The sequence below is a fragment of the Rosa rugosa genome, chromosome 7 (assembly GCF_958449725.1).
Source record: "Rosa rugosa chromosome 7, drRosRugo1.1, whole genome shotgun sequence".
NCBI classification, from domain to species: Eukaryota; Viridiplantae; Streptophyta; class Magnoliopsida; order Rosales; family Rosaceae; genus Rosa; species Rosa rugosa.
Genome location: NC_084826.1, coordinates 19,819,632 through 19,828,720, shown reverse-complemented (window position 1 = coordinate 19,828,720; position 9,089 = coordinate 19,819,632). Strand labels below are relative to the sequence as shown.

General features: G+C 38.6%; 1 long non-coding RNA gene across 1 annotated transcript; it reads right to left on the bottom strand.

Moving 5' to 3' along the window:
• Nucleotides 1-649: 649 nt before the first annotated feature.
• Nucleotides 650-3,279, bottom strand: LOC133720268 (uncharacterized). Its single transcript, XR_009851789.1, has 3 exons — nucleotides 2,840-3,279; nucleotides 2,323-2,401; nucleotides 650-1,051 (listed from the first exon to the last, which is right to left on the bottom strand). It is a non-coding gene; the product is annotated as an uncharacterized LOC133720268 (long non-coding RNA).
• Nucleotides 3,280-9,089: the final 5,810 nt, after the last annotated feature.

Here is a 9,089-nt window from a genome sequence, read left to right as displayed (position 1 = left end):
CAATCGATACTCGACGTCATAGATCGAGCAGAGCGAAAATCACTGGGAAGTGGGGAGAACTTGCTAAAGCGTGACTTTAGCTTGACTGGTTTGCGAGGGCGTTACCCTTGCTTGGCTGGTTCCGTAACCATTGTGGTCGAGGTACTACAGTTGACTCCCGAGGAGACTAGGACCGAAGCATTTTGACAGAGGGTTTGGTGGCACTGACAGTCGGCTCCTGAGAAGACTAGCTAGGACTGGAGTGTGATCACCTGTCACGCCCCGAATTTTGAATAAATAAATTGAAATCTGAAACGTGATAACTTAAAAAGCACAAGAAAAACACATAGAATTTTTTTCATTTTAATTAAGCAACAAAACAAACTGAGCTCACAATATCAATACCGACTCGTTATTTAGAGTCACATATTACATTACAAGAGTTTACAAATCAAACTGAATGACAATTCAATAAGTAAACACACCCACCACAACTCACTACACAGCGGAAAACTTAAAACTAAGAGTACAATTCGACGTCCACGCTACCAACGTACACCTCAGCTTCGACGACGATTAATCGATATTCTAACCTACACAAAAACCCCTACACCATAGAATAATGCACCGGGATTGAACAAAACAAACCCGGTAAGCTTTTTAAGCCCGTATGAGTAAACTCAATTAAAGTAACTCACGTCACGCATGCTTATAATTTCTCAACTCGTGAGATAAATTAAAGCAACAATATTTAATTCCACAAAAAACATGTTTTCACCATCACAGCCTAACAAAAACAATATGCAATTATCACAACAAAAACGTCAAGTTCAAATTAAACAATAACATGCTCTATCTCTCAATTCATTTTATCTTATTTCCCACAATCTCCAATTATACAAATAACTCCCAATATTTTAAACATTTCACGTCCCCACAATCTATCAGATCACCATTCTCTTGCCTCAACGGTACAACCAGGAAATCATACTCATTTCCCTCAACATAACGCGGTTGCCAAAATCATGCCATCCCGACTCATTTTCCAATCACTACAGATCACAACCCACAACTGTACCCACAATAAGAATTAAGCAAAATTAGTAATCCCTGCATAGAAACTTAGTTCAGGAGATCACATGAAAACAAACAAAAGCATTCATAGTAATCCCTGCATAGAAACTTAGTTCAGGAGATCACATTAAAACAAATAATAAAAATCACAGTAATCCCTGCATAAAATTTAGTTCAGGGAATTACATTAAAACAATCAATAAAATCATAGTAATCCCTGCATAAAATTTAGTTCAGGGAATTACATTAAAACAATCAATAAAATCATAGTAATCCCTGCATAAAATTTAGTTCAGGAGATCACTCACTCACTCTAAAGCCAAGAAATCACCATTTTAATTCCATTTAAAATTACTCATCTCAAGAGTAAATACAGTAACCAAAATCAACCCCACAATTCATTCGAACTCAAAGTCCCACATGGACGACAAAAGAAAGGACACTCGAAACTCTCTTTTATAAATATATACTCATGGGCATACGATAACTCAAATTTATCCCCCATGCAGTATATTATACTCAAGGGCATACGATAACTCAAAGTTATCCCCCAAGCAGTATACTGTACTCAAAGGCATACGATAACTCAAGGTTATCCCCTAAGCAGTACACTGTACTCAAAGGCATACGATAACTCAAGGTTATCCCCTAAGTAGTACATTGGCAGACAGACTAGAGCTCTAACTGAATCGTAACCTGTCACCTTGGCCAAGGTTCAGCCTTACGATAATACTTGCCTCGATCACCAATGTGATAAACGATACTCAACCAAACATTTGAAAGTCTACTTGACTCAAAATGTCACAATCAACTCAAAATACTCTTTTAATACAATTTCATCAATCACTTACATGATGAATCGTACACCGTTACACTCAACTCAAAATACCCTTCAACACAATAAAATCAACACTTGCATGATATATTATATTCCCGTAAAGAGTAAATGCTCGAAATAATAATCCAATCAACTCTCAATCATTACTTCACCAATGTCACACCATCCAATATATATATTCCACGTAAATATATATATACGTAGTCATTCACGCAGGAATGACCACTAATAACAACTATAGTTTTACAAATTAACTACTCGAAAATCATTTTATATCAAAACATTGTTTTAACTTACCCATGAACCGTTGTCGATCAAGTTCATATATTTTAAAACAAATAATTTTTTTAGAAAATGATTTAACAATTAAACAAGTAATTCTGAGTAATAAATAAATCCGTTCGTAAATGAACCACGTGAGATTTACTCACCTCAAAATCCTGCTGCGTCTTCATAACAGCCCAAAAATAACGATTCACAAATCGTTCGCCAATCAAATCCGTCAATCACCTAAACAAGTACGACCTTAACTTAGCAACCGATTCAATAAACACACTTAAACGACGATCCAACGGTTGAATCCTCATCCGTGACCACACAAAGTCATCGGAACAGCTCTACGATCAACATATCACAATTTGAAGTAATTCTGACGGTCGGATCCTCTCGGATCGCAAACCGAAGATAACACGTAAAACCGTAAATCTAGCATGCATCAACCTTTTTCCAATAATACCCGATAATATATCAAAACGATCGTATGGATGCGTAGATGCATAAACTGAAAACAAAACACATTTTGGATGACCGACGCGCTACCACTCGCCGCCACAAGCGACGGGTCAGCATGCGGTCAACGGCGGAGGTCAACGCCGAGTCAACCACCTCTGTTGGCAAAGTGACCAAGTACAAACTTGTTCAAAATGAAGAGATGAGCCACCTTCATACCTGGAGTTAAGTGAGATTCGGTCTAGATCGTCCTAGATCAAGCTTGGAAGTTGGATCAATCTTGGTCGTCTGATCACGTTTCCAGATTGAACCAGAGCCGTCGAAAGCTTCAAACCTTGATCTACCACTCTACACTCAAAATCGTGGTACAAGGAGGATATGAGGATGATCATGAGGAGGAGGACAACCCAAAACCGAGAGGGATCGGCCAAGGAGTCGCCGGAAACTGGGAAATCCAACCGGGTTGGCCCGCCGTCACTGTTCACGTCTCCGATCTCCTTCTGGGGTGCTCCACCGGTGAAACCAACACCAAGGGTCGACGACGGAAGCTGAGGCGAGTCGGTTCAGGCCGGGTCCTCGGTCGTCGGCCGCCAGGAAGGCTGGTTTCCAGTAGGGTCGGGTCGAGCGTGACCCGTCGGGTCTGAGGAGAGAGAACGGAGAGAATTTGGGGAGGAAAATGGGATTTTCGGAACCATCGAGCAAGACATGTTTTTATCAAAATTAAGGTTGGCCCAGAGCACATGATACTTGACCTAACACACCATCTTTTGCTAGCTATTACGCGTTTAACCTTTGAGCTTTCTAAAATCTGTATCACACCAACCTTTAATTCATCCTTCACTTTAGGAGGCCATCTTTTTCTTCCTCAAATTGGATAGTGCCTGCTGCCTGCTGCTGAGGAACCATTTATTCCACCATTATTAGTCGCATAGATGAGTACACTACCTTTTGTGACGAAGAAGAACTAGCTAGTGGCTCCCTCTTGAATTATGTAACTGCCTTCACTGTAGATCACTGGCCGAAGTTTCTTGCAGATAGGTCCCAACACCTAACCCGTGAACCTGAGGTTACAAGTATACATGTAGCCATGTAGGAATAAGAAAGAGGATATAAGGAACAATATTAACAAATTACCACTTTTTTTGATGAAAAAAGGAACTTACTTTCTTAAGTTTATCCATGAAGAGACTGCATTTGATCTCCGTTGCAAGATCTTTGGCTGCTTCGACCTTAGAGAAATCCAATGAAGAATGGAAAACATATTCTCCACAATAAAATTTTCATCTTCTTTAAGTTTTTGTTCTGCCACAGGCTTGATTTTCGACTCCATCTTATGGATCCTGATCGAGGAGGCCATATATTTAGATAACAATTAATGATCGTATTTTTAGTTCGATCATATTCATCTTTAGTTGGAATTTTTTTTTCTTTTCTGTCGCACAGTAAAAAATAGGTTCAATTTATTATATTCTGAAATAAATCTAAAGGAGCACACTGCGATAAACATGCAAGACTTAAGTGCACGGGCACCTTTTGATATTCAAAAGAAGTGGATGGGAGTACAAGAAATACCAATCTGCTTAATAAAAATATAAATTACATCTAGTACTACATTTATACTGCGCGCCATGCGTATCATATATACTGAAAACTAAAGGAGCCTTTCATCATCATCACCACCTTCAAAGTACTTGGCAAGGCCAAATAGAGATAGGTTCATGAAATTGAAAAAAAAAAAAAAAAAAAAGGAGCTGAAAGCTAGTTGAACCGTATCAAAGCCTATTACATCTGGTCTGGTTTCTCTTTGATGCTTCCAGTCTGTCAGAAATGAGAAATTGAACGGAACATTAATTGACCAGAAAAACGACGCAGTTCTGGCAATAGTGATGATGTTGGAGGGGTAGTTTGCGGGTGGTTTACACATATATAACACTACCAATTTTAGAACCCTAATCCAATTTGAACCATGTTACAAAGATAATCTTAAAAAGATGATCTAAAATGTTAATGATTGATTTTGGATCATGAAATTATCATACACAATACTTAAAAATGTTCCTTTTAACTTTTCCAAGCATCGAGCAAGACATGTTTTTATCAAAATTAAGGTTGGCCCAGAGCACATGATACTTGACCTAACACACCATCTTTTGCTAGCTATTACGCGTTTAACTTTTGAGCTTTCTAAAATCTGTATCACACCAACCTTTAATTCATCCTTCACTTTCAACTTTCAAGCCTTCTTTTTATTCGAGGATGGCGAAAAACAAAACAAGAGAAAAGAAAAGCTTTATGTCCAAATTTCCTGATGTCAATTTCACCTTTGCATTATATGGACCACTCTGTGAACGACTAATTTTTTCTTCTTCTTTGTTCACTATAATTCCTGTCGCAAAATAAAACAGATGGGAACGTACAGGCTGGTGGATGAAGGTGTAGTGCCATATATGATAGCCTAGCCTTTTGCTTGATTGCTCCTTCATACGGCACATCAAACCCTCGTGGGCACCATGCAATGCATATCATATCATGCTAGCTAGCTTGGTGTACGTGTATCGTGATAGCTAGCTAGCTTAACTTGTACCTGTTTTTTGTTCACAAGTCAGATACTTATCACTTCCCCTCGAGTCGCTCTTATGCAACTGGCTAACGTGGTTCATTGCTAATTATTCTAAATTCAACCACCAGTTTAAAATGAAGTTTTTATCCAAAAGATCTTGGTGGTTGGCAGTGTCGGCAAATTTTCAAATTGTATTTCTCTTCTCGGACTACAGTTAGTCTTGGGCGGCGAATAATTCTGAATTTGCTAACTAATTAAACGTACAACAAGGAAGATCTACTTCTGATCGATTATAGGATATAGAAGACTATCCTACAATTATCTAGATAGAACATGTCCACACCAACAAGTTTCTCAAATCTTTAATTTTCTATTTTCTTTTGATTAATATGATCTGATCAAGTACCTAATTTAAATATGTGATGAAAGATATAAATAAACAATTGTGAATATTTTGTTTGGACCGAAATATCACTCTCGTCCGGCGGCGGCCCTAGCATCTAGACTAGCCTTTTGGCCTCGTCGACACCGCGTGGTATGCTACCGGACGAATGCTAGCGTTCGGGGAGCTCTTATGAGGGGCATTGCTTGGGGTTTTTGCAAGTTGGTTTTGGCTTCAGGTTTCGGCGTGAATTCTCTGAGATGCGGTGGCTACGCGGTGTGGGATCAAAGGTCTCGTTTTGCAGCTTCCTGGATTAGCGACCTTCCGGGAATGGTTCATTTTCTATGGCGGCGTGGATCGCCGGCGTTGGATCGGGGTAAGTTCGTGGTGACTCTGGATCGGATGTGGTGGCGTGGTTCCTAGTGATTTGGGTTGTGGCGGTTTTGAATCGTGGCGGCGGGGACCATGGCAGAGCAGTCGTGGCATGGTCGGCGTAGCAACGCTGGAACTGCTCACTGGTTAGCGTGTTTGGAGATGGAGGCTGGGCTTTGAGTGGGCTTCTCCTGTATTTGCCTTGAACTGAATATGTTCGGCCATGTTTTTTTTGCCCTAGGCCCATCCCTATGTTAGTAATTACAATAGTTTTCTTTGTCTTAGGAAGCTAAGCACTTATGTGCACTCTATATACCTCTAGCGCCTCTGGAGTAGTACCAAAGGAGGAGTCACGCTATGTCTACGTATTTGAATATCTAATGAGTAGGTCTATTGTCTATGTACCACTGTGGGTACTACCACTATCTTCTTGTCTGTCTATAGATGACAGCAGAAGGGTATGTAACGATCTATTCTGGCTTGTGATGAATATATAACACTCGATTTTGGGTTTGATTTAAAAAATCAAGTACCTAATTTTACTCTCCAAGTAGTTCGATATTCTGAGAATCTAGGTAAGAAATTCATTTAAAAGATGTCCATCAATTTTATAATTTCACCGAATATATAGTTATTATTGGAATTCATGTTTCTGTCTTAATTGGTGTTCCATTGCAATAAATGATCGAAGAAGTTTGAAATCTTTCACAGTGTCGTGAAGAGTTCAATTTTTTTTTTTATATAGTAGACAATATCTTGGTATAATTTAATACACTAAAATATTCATTGCCGATTTAAGGTCGTGCGTTTTAGTATTAACTTGTGTCGATGTGATCGGGAGACTCTAGAACGTTCCACTCAATAGTTTACTATTGTGGCCACCTGCCTCAGTTATATATATATATATATACAGTCCGGCTACACTAAGGATGTCCTTAGTTTTTCTTAGGTACGAATTTCCGGTTTTCACCCACTTTCAGATCAAATTTTCACATCTTAACCGTTCAGTTTTTAGGCCCTAATGTATATATCATCTCTGAAAAATTTCAGCTAAATTGGTGATCATTAAGGCATCCAAAACTGCAAATTACAACAATGTAAACGAACGGTTCCGGTTCGACAGATTCGGTTCGTTCGTGTAAATTGCAGTTTTGGACGCCTTAACGATCACCAAATTGGCTGAAATTTTGCAGAGGTGATCCATACATTAGGACCTAAAAACTGAACGGTTAAGATGTGAAAATGTGATCCGAAAGTGGGTGAAAACAGTAAATCCGTTCCATAAGAAAAACTAAGGACATCCTTACCTGAGAAAAATCCTATATATATATATATATATATTTTTGTCAATTTGGCTCAATCAATTGCTTAATTCTGTCTTGTTGTTGGATCCATTGATGTACCAGTCTCTCATATTTCGAGTGAGGATATTTCATTTGAATTTTGATGCTTGTTGTGGTGGTTGTAATTCCTTATTGAGTGCTGTAATTATAATCAATTTATAATTACAGTTTTATTAAAATGAAATTTACTTCGATGATAAAAAAAAAAATTAAAAAACCTCACAACACACTACACACAATTGCTTACGAATGTCATATAAGAACAAGTTGATTCTCGGCTTGGACTCATTATGTATTAACAAATTGTAAATTGTGGGTGTTCTTGGTTTCATCAATCATGTACAGTGGTATTACTGCATTAATGCTGTCGTAGGGTACGTGGCGTTGGCTCAAACAAGGGTAGTGGGACTGTGGGAAGTAGAAACCATTTAATCAATAAGAACAAAGATTTGTCACCTCTTAATTAACCAATATTTAGGCTAGCCGACCCATCGATCTAATAAAAGTGGGGAGGTAGAGCAAATGATAGAAAATAGATGCTATAACCTTTTGCTGTAGTTGTAAGGGAATGAAATTGGGGTGCATGCATGTATGTTGAAAATTGAGTGCATTTGAAGTTATAGAAGGGGTCAATTTTTTTAGTAGTCAATAACCACAAGTAGACACGAGCTAGTGCCATTGCCACTTCTATCCCCAATTCACTCATTGCCATTGCTTTTGCCCATTCCCACCATTAATTTCTTCCCTCCCGCTGGAGTTGATTGCATTCTACTTCTACTAAATAATAATGGAGCTTTGTATAATTTTTTGGTGCATAAATAGCTACCCGGCCTGATTTCATTCCCCAAAAAAGGCTGCTTTCTTATCTGATAGTTTCTCAACCCAACGACAACAAAAAAGTGTGACTGTGTGAGTGTACGTGAAGAGCAGTGAATTTAAATGGTTTAATTTCCAACTTTTCCATGGATACAAGAACAAAATCCTATTTACTTCATATAAGTTGGTAATGAACAAAATTACATTTTTATATGACTTAGGCTAAGGTTGTAAGGGGCATGCTGAAAAGGATGTAAAATAAGTTAAATTGGGGAATAGATAGGTTAGTGAAAAAACAAACACGTAATAAAAGTTCATTGTTTGCGCATTTACAAATGATTGTACGTATTTGCTTACTTTAAATTTTTTGTGTTATCAAATATCATATCATATTCGATTATTTTTTTCGGTTGACAAACAAAAGACAAGAAAAATGAATTCCCGCTGGTTTTTTTTTTCTATCCAATTCCTTTTGTGCTGGCTTTGTTTCAGCAGAAGTGCTTTAAATTAGCAAAACTTCTCGCCAAAACAAAAAAAATTAGCAAAACTTTCTGTGCCTTGATGTTGAAATAATTCTTTTCTTTCTTCTTCTTCTTTGCATGTGCATTGCACCTGCTCGGGAGCCGAAAGGACCAAAAAGGATGAAAAAGATTTGCTTGCGATATACGTGATCTCGAACCCCACGTGGCATTAGCCCAAGGAAAAGCAGCATGGCAATTTGGGTAAACGTGTCATGGCATTGTGGTTAGTCCCCTTCGTGGCCCTACACGTGGCAAATGAATATCAGACAGCTGCTGGATGTGGTTAGTCGTAATAGTTCCATGCCAGTGAAACCCTACCTGCCAAAACTTGCTACTTGCTAGCTAATACGAACAGAAGCATCGTCGATGCTTCAGATGGATTACTGTAATGGCTAAGCTCACAGTCACGTCTTTCTCACATGGATTTCCCTGTCCAGGAGGGCACCGCCCATGCCATTTGGGCGCTGGCTAGCTA